Below are 12,569 nucleotides of genomic sequence, written 5' to 3'. Positions count from 1 at the left end.
AACTTGTTCCAGCACCAACTGAAAAGTCCAGTCTCTTTTGTGATTCTATGAAATGGAAATAAGTTATCTACTTCCAAAATACAATAGCAAGATAGACATATGGTAGGTATTCCCATTTCAAAAGGGCATATATCTACTTAGTGATCCTCTTGGGTAGTTTGAGACCAAAAGTTTCAGGCATACCCCCAATGCCTTTACTGGGCTCAGTCTAAGCAACAGTTACTCCAGTTGGAGTCATGTGCTTGCAGTTTTCCCAGGTGAGCATTGCTTACTGGTGGCCCTACAGTTAGTTGTGTGGTTCTAGTAGAGTTCTCATTCCCATAGACAACCAGGCATTGTCCTAGTGGAGATACTGTGTTTGGGGGTCCATCCTTGTGACCAGCTTCTGCCTAGAACTCAAAAGATTCCTTTGGAATCTAGGGGTATAAAGATATTTTACCACAACTCTTGTATAGTCTCCACAGGCATAAACATCACAGAGACATTGCTTACACATTCCATAGCAGCAGAAAGACACTTCAGGGTGCTTGAGATATGGCTGGGAAAGCCAAAGAAAGCTGCACCATAATGCAGAAACAAAAAATACTAGGGCAGCCCTGGGCAACAAGCCTATGGAGAACCCCTGGGAATATACCTTCAAATGATTCTGCACCCGCCCCCCACCAGTCTTCCATGTGTTTACTGGAAGGGACAGTCTCAGAGATCTCTGAAATATCATTATGAACTTTCCCCCACTGTACTGATAAATATCACCTGGTTTCCTCTAAACACAGTAATTTTTTCATGCAAATAATCTTGTTACCTAGACAGCATCTTTATGACTGTCCTTTGTTCATTTACATTTAATGTAATTATTAATAAGGTCTTACAAAAAGCTATTTTATATAGCCAGGTGCTGGTAGCCCATGCCTGTAATCCTAACTACCCAGGAGGTAGAGATCAGGAAGATCATCATTCCAGGTCAGCCCTGGCAAATAGTTCAAAAGACCCTATATCAAAAATATCCAACACAAAACAGAACTGGTGGAGTGGCTCAAGTGACTGAGCCTCTGTCCAGCAAGCATGAGGCCCTGGGTTCAAGCCCCAGGACTGTTTAAAAAAAAAGCTACTTTATAACTTGTTTTCTAGTTCTATTGCAGAGCCTTTCTTTTTTTTCTCCCTCTTTTACAATCTTCCTCTGGGTTTAGGTGATTTGCTCTAATAGTATGTTTTGATTCCTTTCTTATCATTTTTGTCTATTACAGACTTTTGCTCTGTGGTTACTATGAGTCTTACAAAAATGTCTTTTGTTTGTAACAAGCTATTTTTAATTGATAGCAACTTATCATTATCTTAAAGAAAAGAAACAAAATATACTATTAAAACTCTACATTTGAACTCCATTTCTTCCCATATTTTGAATTCTTAATGTCCCATTTTATATCTTTTTATACTGCAAATCTTTTAACACATTAATATGCCTATTATTTTTAGTTTTTGAATTTAGTCTTAATACTGAAGATATAAATGGTTTATTAACATTATAATATTAAAGCATTCTGAATGTGTCTGTATAGTTACTTGTACCAATGGGTTTTACACAATCTGTTTTCTTTGTATTCATCAATGTTTCCTTTCAGTTTGAAGAACCTCCTTTGTCATATCTTATAGGACAAGTGTTGTGGAGGTATATTCTTTCAGCCTTTGTTTGCATAGCAACGCCTTCATCTCTCCTTCATTTCTAAAGGATGACTTTCTGGGGTAAAATGTTCTCAGTTGGCATTTTTTTTCTTTTAGTATTGTTGAAATCTCATGCCACTCTATCCTGGCATGTAAAATTCCACCCAAGATGTCTGCTGTCAGGTAAATTAGGGCACCCTTATGTGTTATTTGCTTCTTTTCACTTACCTCCTTAAGAATGTTTAAATTTCACCTTTAAGAACTTGATTATAAGATGTCTTGGGATAGACTTTTTTGAGTTAAATCTGCTTGGTGATCTTTGACCGTCCTCTACCTGGATTTCTGCATCCTTCTCTAGGTTTGATAGGTTTGAGAAATATTTTGTTATTGTCTCTTTGAATAAACTTCTGTTCCTTTGGCATTCTCAAGTCCCTGTTGAAGCCTCAAAACTTGAATATTGATTGACTGGTTGATTTATTGATTGATGGATTGATGGGACTAGGTTTTGAACTTAGGGTTTCGTGTTTGCAAAGCAGGAGCTCACAAAGCTGGCACACTACTGCTTAAGCCAAACCACCAGATCATTTTTCTCTGGCCATTTTGGAGATGGGGTTTTGTGAACTATTTGCCAGGGCTGGCCTCCAACTGCAGTCCTCCGAACCTCAGCCTTGCAAGTAGCTAGGATTACAGGCATGAGCCATCTTCACCTGGCAAAATATTATTTTAATGGCATCACAAATTTCCTGTCTGCTCTCTTCATTCCTCTTCACTCTTTTTTTTTTTGCCTTTGACTCTGTATTTCGAAATAACCTGTGTTGAAGGTCACTAATTCTTTCTTTGATTTGTTCTGTCTTGTTATTAATGCCTTAAATTGTATTATTTAATCCTATTTAGTGTACTTTTCAGCTCATCAATTTCTGTTTGCTTTTTATCCATTGATTCCATCTCTGTGTTGGAGCATTGAATTGTTTGTTTTCTTGATACTTGTTGAAGTCCTTAAACAGCTATTTTTAATTTTTTATTCATATCATATTATATATAGTTGTACGAAGGGGTGCATTGTGACATTTACAAAAGTGCTTACAATATATTTTAAATTCTCTAAGAATTCTGTCGCACTAGTTGCTACTACTAGTACTGGTTGGCACATTATTTTGACTGTTAGTTGGTTTCCTAATTTTCCTAAAGCTTTTAATGCTTAGTATGTGATATATGGGTCTTGAAGAATTAAATGTTTATTGTAGTCTCATAATCTCCCTTTATGTCTGTTTTTCCAGAAATTCTAAATAAGCATTTTATTTTCTCTGAGACTATAATTAATTCCCCTGTTTTAGCACTATTTGTTACCCTAAGTCCAGGTTTGCCGTAAATACACTGTTGGTGTACTTTTTCAGTACTTGAGTGTGATCCAAACTCACTTGTGTTCCAAATCTTGTATGGTGAGTTGTACAACATGAACAAGATAAATGCCTAAAAAGGGTAGTCCATCCTTTCAAGTCCTCTCTCTAGGACTGAGGTAGATGCTTCATTCACAGTTACCAGCTTGTTGTCAGGCACAGTGGAATTCTGCCTGGCTCTGGGAAAAATCACTGTGGAGGGTCCACCCCCAGGTTTTTATGCCACACCTGTGCCCACCAATATCACAATCCTGTGTCACACCCTGATCTCACAGCCTATCAAGACCATTGCCGCACTGGAGTAGGGCTAAGGCCTACATTGCTCTTGACTTACTACTGGTTAGGTAGACACCTGGCCCAAGACTGCTGCACCAACCACAGGTGATAGTAAACATAATAGAAATCCTATTGACTGGAGCCATGTGTCTATTCCTGCCACAAGGCTATTCCAGAGGCTCCATTTCATGCACTGTCCTTGGGACTGCCGTCAATAGTATCATCCCAGTATTAATTTTTACCAGCTCAGCACTGAGTTACAAGGCAAAGTCCTGTGCAAATTATTCAGTCCAACCCTTGGTTTATGGAGTCTTACTCTGTGCTATGCTGCCTGAGTTTGAGGTAGTGGTGGTGAAGGCAGTCCGTTGGTTACCAAGGATGATAAATGTGTTGTACCTGAGTCTCACAGCTAAACGATGTGGCAAAGTCTCAGGGATACACTCCAGCCTATGATGAAGCTAATGATGATGCAGACGAAAATAAGAAACCATCCCATCAGGATGCAGGTTGCCTGGTGCCAGGCCTGATCTAGCAGATCCGTCTGTGACCAATGACATAGGATACCTCTTCTTCCTGAGATTAAGAGTTAGATGGTGAAGACAAATCTTGACCAACAAGAGATGTTAACAATTTTAGCTGGGTTCAGCCTGAATCTCACAACTGTAGGAATCTGTACAGTCTGGGAGGTTGTCCTGGGCCCACTCCAAGGCTAGCAAAGATACAGGCCAAAACTAGTCTGTCCCACTGGCATGCAGGTCTTCAACTGATTCTGATACAGGTTTAGCGGCTCTGTCTGTGATCTGTAGTTTGGGAAAAGAAGTTTTTGTTTTCTTACCTAGTTTTGGTCTGACTATGGTAGACCTGGCACTGAGATTCAAGGCAAATCCTATACTAGCTTTTGTGCTCAGCCACCCATCAGATGGAGTCCTGCTCCCCACTCTCCTGTCTGAAATTGGGGGAGAGGTGGTAGAAGCAGTCAGCAGACTGACTAATACAGTTCAAGTAGCTCACAATGTAGTTTTTGGCCTGTGAGTAGAGGTTGTGAGGCTCTACTCACACAGAATTTCACCAAGACCAGCCTAGTACTGACTTTTAAGTGAAAGGACTGGACTTAGTTCCCTCTCTGTCCCCCAAGTAAAAGGCATATCTCACCATACGAATTGTATTTAGGGGAAGAGTAATAGAAGCAACTCTTTTCTTCCTACCTTCATTTTTAAATTTTTTATTATCATATTATTGTTGTACTGAGGGGTGCATTGTGACATTTATAAAAGTGCTTACAATGTATGCTAGTTAAATTCACCCCTTCCATCATTCTCCTTTATCAACCCCCATTCTTAGAATAGTTTCATCATGTCTCATTTTTCCATTTTCATATATAAGTACATAATATTTCCACCATAATCACCCTCCTACACTCTTTCCTTATATCTTCCCCCTCTCTCTAGTACCACCCCTAGACAGGACCTGTTTTATCTAACTGTCCTTTGTTTTTGAAAAAAAAAAGACATTTCTGTTTGTTTAAGATAGCTACACAGGGAATTTCATTATGACATTTCCATGTAGATATGTATTGTATCCCAAATTGGCTCATCCCCTCCATTTTTTCCTTTCCACCTTAGTTCACTTCTTATAGTGATTTCAAAAGGTTTAAATATTCTATATTCATCCTTGTATAGAAAGTATACCACCCATATTCACCTTCGTTACTTCCTTCTTTTACCCTCTACCTCCTTTAAATGCCCTCCCCTTAGTGTAACCTGTCTTCCATTCTTATCTTTCATTGTTTAGGTGTCTATTTGTGGTCAGTGGGATTTTGCTTTGATATTGTACCCATACATGCATTGTGCTTAAGTTAATGTAATTGCATGTTCAATGCAATTCCCCTCAAAATCCCAATGACATTCATCACAGAGATTGAAAAATCTACCCTAAAGTTCATTTGGAAACACAAAAGACCATGAATAGACAATGCAATACTGAGCAAAAAGAGCAATGCTGGAGGTATCACAATACCTGACTACAAACTATACTACAGATCCATAGCAATAAAAACAACATGATACTGACACAAAAACAGATATGAAGACCAGTGGAAGAGAATAGAAGTCCCGAATATGAATCCACAGAGCTATGCCCACCTTATTTTTGACAAAGGCACCAAAAACATACGATGGAGAAAAGACAGCCTCTTCAACAAATGTTGCTGGGGAAAGTGGTTATCTGCCTGCAGAACACTGAAACTAGATCCATGCTATCACCCTGTACTAGTATCAACTAAAAGTGGATTAAGGACCTTATTGTCAAACCCGAAAATGTGGTGTTAGTACATGAAAGAGTAGAGAATACCCTGGAAACTATAGGTATAAGCAAGGACTTCCTCAGTAGGACTCCATAAGCCCAACAACTAAGAGAAATTGATGGACAAATGGGACTACATGAAATTAAAAAGTTTCTGCACAGCAAAAGAAATTGTCTCTAAATTGAAGAGACTACCCACAGAGTGGGAGAAAATATTTTCTAGCTATACATCCGACAAAGAACTGATAACCAGAATATACAGGGAGCTCAAAAAACTGAACTCCCCAAAAATCAATGAACCAATAAAGAAGTGCACAACTGAACTAAGCAGAACTTTTTCAAAGGATGAAATCCAAGTGGTCAAAAAACTCATAAAATATGCTCACCATCCCTGGCCATAAAGGAAATGCAAATCAAAACCACACTAAGACTCCACCTCACCCATTAGAATGGCTAGCATCAAGAACACCATCAACAACAAATGTTGGCGAGGATGTGGGTAAAAGGAACTCTCACATGCTGCAGGTGGGAATGTAAGCTAGTACAACCACTATGGAAAGCAGTATGGAGGCTCCTTAAAAAAACTAAACAGATCTGCCATATGATCCAGCAATACTACTCCTAGGGATATAGTCAAAGGAATGTGTGTCAGCCTTCCCCCAAAGCTGTAGTATTTACTACAGTCAAGCTATGGAAACATCCAAGATGCCCCACTACTGATGAATAGATTAATAAATGTATTTATACGCAATGGAATTTTACTCAGCCACGAAGAAGAATGAAATTTTGTCATTTCCAAGTTAATGGATGGAACTAGAGAACATCATCTTAAGTGAAGTTAGCCAGGCTCAGAATATCAAAAATCTCATGTTCTCCCTCTTTTTTTTTAATTATTATTTTATTATTCATATGTGCATACAAGGCTTGGGTCATTTCTCCCCCCTGCCCCCACCTCCTACCTTACCATCCACTCTGCCCCCTCCCTCTCCCCCCCACCCCCTCAATACCCAGCAGAAACTATTTTGCCCTTATTTCTAATTTTGTTGTAGAGAGAGTATAAGCCATAATAGGAAGGAACAAGGGTTTTTGCTGGTTGAGATAGGATAGCTATATAGGGCATTGACTCACATTGATTTCCTGTGCATGGGTGTTACCTTCTAGGTTAATTCCTTTTGATCTAACCTTTTCTCTAGTTCCTGGTCCCCTTTTCCTATTGGCCTCAGTTGCTTTAAGGTATCTGCTTTAGTTTCTCTGCATTAAGGGCAACAAATGCTAGCTAGTTTTTTAGGTGTCTTACTTATCCTCACCCCTCCCTTGTGTGCTCTTGCTTTTATCATGTGCTCAAAGTCCAATCCCATTATTGTGTTCGCCCTTGATCTAATGTCCACATATGAGGGAGAACATACAATTTTTGGTCTTTTGGGCCAGGCTAACCTCACTCAGAATGATGTTCTCCAATTCCATCCATTTACCTGTGAATTATAACATTTCGTTCTTCTTCGTGGCTACATAAAATTCCATTGTGTATAGATACCACATTTTCTTAATCCATTCGTCAGTGGTGGGGCATCTTGGCTGTTTCCATAACTTGGCTACTGTGAATAGTGCCACAGTAAACAGGGGTGTGCAGGTGCCTCTGGAGTAACCTGTGTCACAATCTTTTGGGTATATCCCCAAGAGTGGTATTGCTGGATCAAATGGTAGATCAATGTTTAGCTTTTTAGGTAGCCTCCAAATTTTTTTCCAGAGTGGTTGTACTAGTTTACATTCCCACCAGCAGTGTAAGAGGGTTCCTTTTTCCCCGCATCCTCGCCAACACCTGTTTTTGGTGGTGTTGCTGATGATGGCTATTCTAACAGGGGTGAGGTGGAATCTTAGTGTGGTTTTAATTTGCATTTCCTTTTTTGCTAGAGATGGTGAGCATTTTTTCATGTGTTTTTTGGCCATTTGAATTTCTTCTTTTGAGAAAGTTCTGTTTAGTTCACTTGCCCGTTTCTTTAGTGGTTCATTAGTTTTGGGAGAATTTAGTTTTTTAAGTTCCCTATATATTCTGGTTATCAGTCCTTTGTCTGATGTGTAGCTGGCAAATATTTTCTCCCACTCCGTGAGTGTTCTCTTCAGTTTACAGACCATTTCTTTTGATGAACAGAAGCTTTTTAATTTAATGAGGTCCCATTTATCTATGCTATCTCTTAGTTGCTGTGCTGCTGGGGTTTCGTTGAGAAAGTTCTTACGTATACCTACTAACTCCAGAGTATTTCCTACTCTTTCCTGAATCAACTTTAGAGTTTGGGGTGTGATATTAAGATACTTGATCCATTTTGAGTTAATATTGGTGTAGGGTGATATACATGGATCTCGTTTCAGTTTTTTGCAGACTGCTAACTAGTTTTCCCAGCAGTTTTTGTTGAAGAGGCTGCTATTTCTCCATCATATATTTTTACCTTCTTTGTCAAAGACAAGTTGGTTATAGTTGTCTGGCTTCATATCTGGGTCCTCTATTCTGTTCCACTGGTCTTCATGTCTGTTTTTGTGCCAGTACCATGCTGTTTTTATTGTTATTGCTATGTATTATAGTTTGAAGTCAGGTATCGTGATACTTCCAGCATTGTTCTCTTGACTGAGTATTGCCTTGGCTATTCGTGGCCTCTTGTGTTTCCATATAAATTTCACGGTAGATTTTTCAATCTCTTTAATGAATGTCATTGGAATTTTGATGGGAATTGCATTAAACATGTAGATTACATTTGGGAGTATAGACATTTTTACTATGTTCATTTTACCAATCCATGAGCATGGGAGATCTCTCCACTTTCTATAGTCTTCCTCAATCTCTTTCTTCAGAAGTTTATAGTTTTACTTGTAGCGGTCATTCACATCTTTTGTTAGGTTTACACCTGGTATTTGATTTTTTTTGAGGCTATTGTAAATGGAATTGTTTTCATACATTCTTTTTCAGTTTGCTCATTGTTAATGTATAGAAATGCTAATGATTTTTCTATGTTGATTTTATATCTTGTTACCTTGCTATAGCTATTGATGATGTCTAGAAGCTTCTGAGTAGAGTTTTTTGGGTCTTTAAGGTATAGGATCATGTCATCTGCAAATAGGGATATTTTGACAGTTTCTTTAACTATTTGTATTCCTTTTATTCCTTCTTCTTACCTAATTGCTCTGACTAGGAATTCCAGTACTATGTTGAATAGGAGTGGAGATAGTGGGCATCCTTGTCTCGTTCCTGATTTTAGAGGGAATGGTTTCAGTTTTTCTCCGTTAAGTATAATGCTGGCTGTAGGTTTGTCATATATGGCTTTTATAATGTTGAGGTACTTTCCTTCTATTGCTAGTTTTCTTAGAGCTTTTATCTTGAATTGGTGTTGGATCTTATCAAAGGCTTTTTCTGCATCTATTGAGATGATCAAGTGGTTTTTGTCTTTGCTTCTGTTAATGTGGTTTATTACATTTATTGATTTTCGTATGTTGAACCACCCCTGCATCCCTGGGATGAAGCCTACTTGGTCGTGGTGAATAATCTTTTTGAGGTTTTGTTGAATTCGGTTTGCCATTATTTTGTTGAGGATTTTTGCGTCAATGTTCATTAAGGAGATTGGCCTATAGTTCTCCTTTTTGGAGGTGTCTTTGCCTGGTTTTGGGATAAGTGTAAAACTGGCTTCATAAAATGTGTTTGGCAGTTTTCCTTCCCTTTCTATTTTGTGGAACAGTTTAAGGAGGGTTGGTATCAGTCTTCTTTAAAGGTCTGATAGAATTCAGCAGAGAATCCATCAGGTCCTGGACTTTTCTTTTTGGGGAGACTCTTGATTGCTGCTTCAATTTCATTTTGTGTTATAGATCTATTCAGGTGATTAATTTCCTCTTGGTTCAGTTTTGGATGGTCATATGTATCTAGAAATCTGTCCATTTCTTTAAGATTTTCAAATTTATTTGAATATAGGTTTTCAAAGTAGTCTCTGATGATTTCCTGGACTTCCATGGTGTTTGTTGTTATCTCCCCTTTTGCATTCCTGATTCTACTAATTTGGGCTTTTCCTCTCCTCATTTTAGTCAGGTTTGCCAGGGGTCTATCGATCTTGTTTGTTTTTTTAAAGAACCAACTTTTTGTTTCATTAATTCTTTCTATGGTTTTTTGGTTTCTATTTCATTGATTTCAGCTGTTATTTTTATTATTTCTCTCCTTCTATTTGTTTTGGGATTTGCTTGTTCTTGTTTTTCTAGGAGTTTGAGATGTATCATTAGGTCATTTATTTGGGATCTTTCAGTCTTTTTAATATATGCAGTCATGGCTATAAACTTTCCTCTCAGGACTGCCTTAGCTGTGTCCCATAGGTTCTGGTAGGTTGTGTTTTCATTTTCATTGACTTCCAGGAACTTTTTAATTTCCTCTTTTATTTCATCGATGATCCATTCTTCATTAAGTAATGAGTTATTTAGTTTCCAGCTGTTTGCATGTTTTTTTGTCTTTACTTTTGTTGTTGAGTTCTACTTTTACTGCATTGTGATCAGATAATATGTACGCTATAATTTCTATTTTCTTATATTTGCTGAGACTTGCTTTGTGCCCTAGGATATGATCTATTTTGGAGAAGGTTCCGTGGGCTGCTGAGAAGAATGTATATTGTGTAGAAGTTGGATGAAATGTTCTGTAGACATCAACTAGGTCCATTTGATCTATTGCATATTTTAGATCTTGGATTTTTTTATTGATTTTTTGTTTGGATGACCTATCTATGGATGATAATGGGATGTTAAAGTCTCACACAACCACTGTGTTGGTGTTAATACATGCTTTTAGGTGTTTAACGGTATGTTTGATGAAATTGGTGCGTTGACATTGGGTGCATACAGGTTGATGATTATTATTTCCTTTTGGTCTATTTCCTCTTTTGTTAGTATGGAATGTCCTTTATCTTGCTTGATCAATGTAGGTTTGAAGTCTACTTTTTCAGAGATAAGTATTGCTACTCCTACGTGTTTTTGGGGGCCATTGGCTTGGTAAATCTTCTTCCAGCCTTTCATCCTAAGTCTATGCTTATTTCTGTTGGTGAGATGGGTCTCCTGTAAGCAACAAATTGTTGGATCTTCTTTTTTAATCCATTTCATCAAGTGGTGCCTTTTGATGGGTGAATTAAGTCCGTTAACATTAAGCGTTAGTACTGATAGGTATGAGGTGATTCCTGCCATTTAGTTGTCTTAGTTGTTTGAAGGTTTGATTGTGTGTACCTAAGTTGAGGTTACTCTCTACTGTCTTGCTTTTTATTTTCCTGTGGTTTGGTGCTGCCTGTCTTTTCATAGTTAAGTTGGGTTTCACTTTCTGTGTGCAGAATCCCTTGAAGAATCTTTTGTAGTGGTGGCTTTGTGGTCACATATTGTTTTAGTTTCTGGTTATCATGGAAGACTTTTATTGCTCCATCTATTTTGAATGATAGTTTTGCTGGGTAGAGTATCCTGGGGTTGAAGTTATTTTCATTCAGTGCCCGGAAGATCTCACCCCACACTCTTCTTGCTTTTAATGTTTCTGTTGAGAAGTCTGCTGTGATTTTGATGGGTTTACCTTTGTATGTTACTTGTTTTTTCTCTCTTACAGCCTTCAATATTCTTTCCCCAGTTTCTGAACTTGTTGTTTTAATGATGATATGTCGTGGGGTAGTTCTATTTTGATCTGGTCTGTTTGGTGTCCTGGAGGCCTCTTGCATCTGTATGGGAATATCTTTCTCTAGATTTGGGAAATTTTCCATTATTATTTTGTTGAATATATTACACATTCCCTTTGCTTGCACCTCTTCTCCTTCTTTGATGCCCATGATTCTCAAGTTTGGTCTTTTGCTGGAGTCGGTGAGTTCTTGCATTTTCTTTTCACAGGTCTTGAGTTGTTTAATTAATAGTTCTTTGGTTTTTCCTTTAATTACCATTTCATCTCAAGTTCTGAGATTCTGTCTTCTGTTTGTTCTATTCTGCTGGATTGGCCTTCTGTTTTGTTTTACAGTTCTGTTTCATTCTTTTTTCTTAGGTTTTCCATACCCTGGGTGGTTTCCTCTTTAATGTTGTCTATTTTTGTCTTGAGTTCATTTATCCGTTTATTCATTGTGTTCTCTCTTTCACTTTGGTGTTTATACAGTGCTTCTATGGTTTCCTTTATTTCTTCTTTTGCTTTTTCAAATTCTCTATTTTTGTTGTCTTGGAATTTCTTGAGTGTCTCCTGTACATTTTGGTTGACCCTATCCAGTATCATCTCTATAAAATTCTCATTGAGTACCTGTAGTATGTCTTCTTTTAAATTATTCTTGTGGGCTTCACTGGGTCCTTTGGCATAGTTTATCTTCATTTTGTTGGAGTCTGGATCTGAGTATATATTTTCTTCATTCCCCTCTGGTTCCTGTACTAATTTTTTGCTGTGGGGAAACTGGTTTCCCTGTTTTTTTCTGTCTTCCCGTCATTGTCTTTGGTTTTGTTACTGTCCCTGTACTGTGTGCAATTAAGTATTTTCTAGCTTGTAATAATAACAATGGTAATATTTAGAATGGAAGGGTGAGCGGAGATGGAAAGCAAGAAGTTAATGAAAAGGGAAAAACAAATAAACAGACAAGAAGGAGAAAACAGAACAAGGAATCAGACAAGAAAGTTTCAAAGGTATGAACAGGGAGTGTTAGTGTACTAATTGACAGTAAGCTGAATAGGCATTAGGGAGACAGAGAGAGGATTGAAAATAAAAAATAAAAAAAAGATAAGAATAAAAATAAAAAATAAGTAAATGAAAGAAATATCTATATATAAAATTAAGATAAAATGAAAGGAAAAATAGAAAATTTAACAAAAACCAAAAAACCTCCAAGTTCAAATGCAATGAGTTTTCAGTCTTAATAATTTGGGTGTCCATCTCAGTCTCCAATCCTGGAGATGGTGCCTCAGGTGTTGTTCTGT

This window comes from Castor canadensis, chromosome X (genome assembly GCF_047511655.1).
Source record: "Castor canadensis chromosome X, mCasCan1.hap1v2, whole genome shotgun sequence".
Classification (NCBI taxonomy): domain Eukaryota; kingdom Metazoa; phylum Chordata; class Mammalia; order Rodentia; family Castoridae; genus Castor; species Castor canadensis.
Note: the sequence above shows the minus strand (reverse complement) of the source record.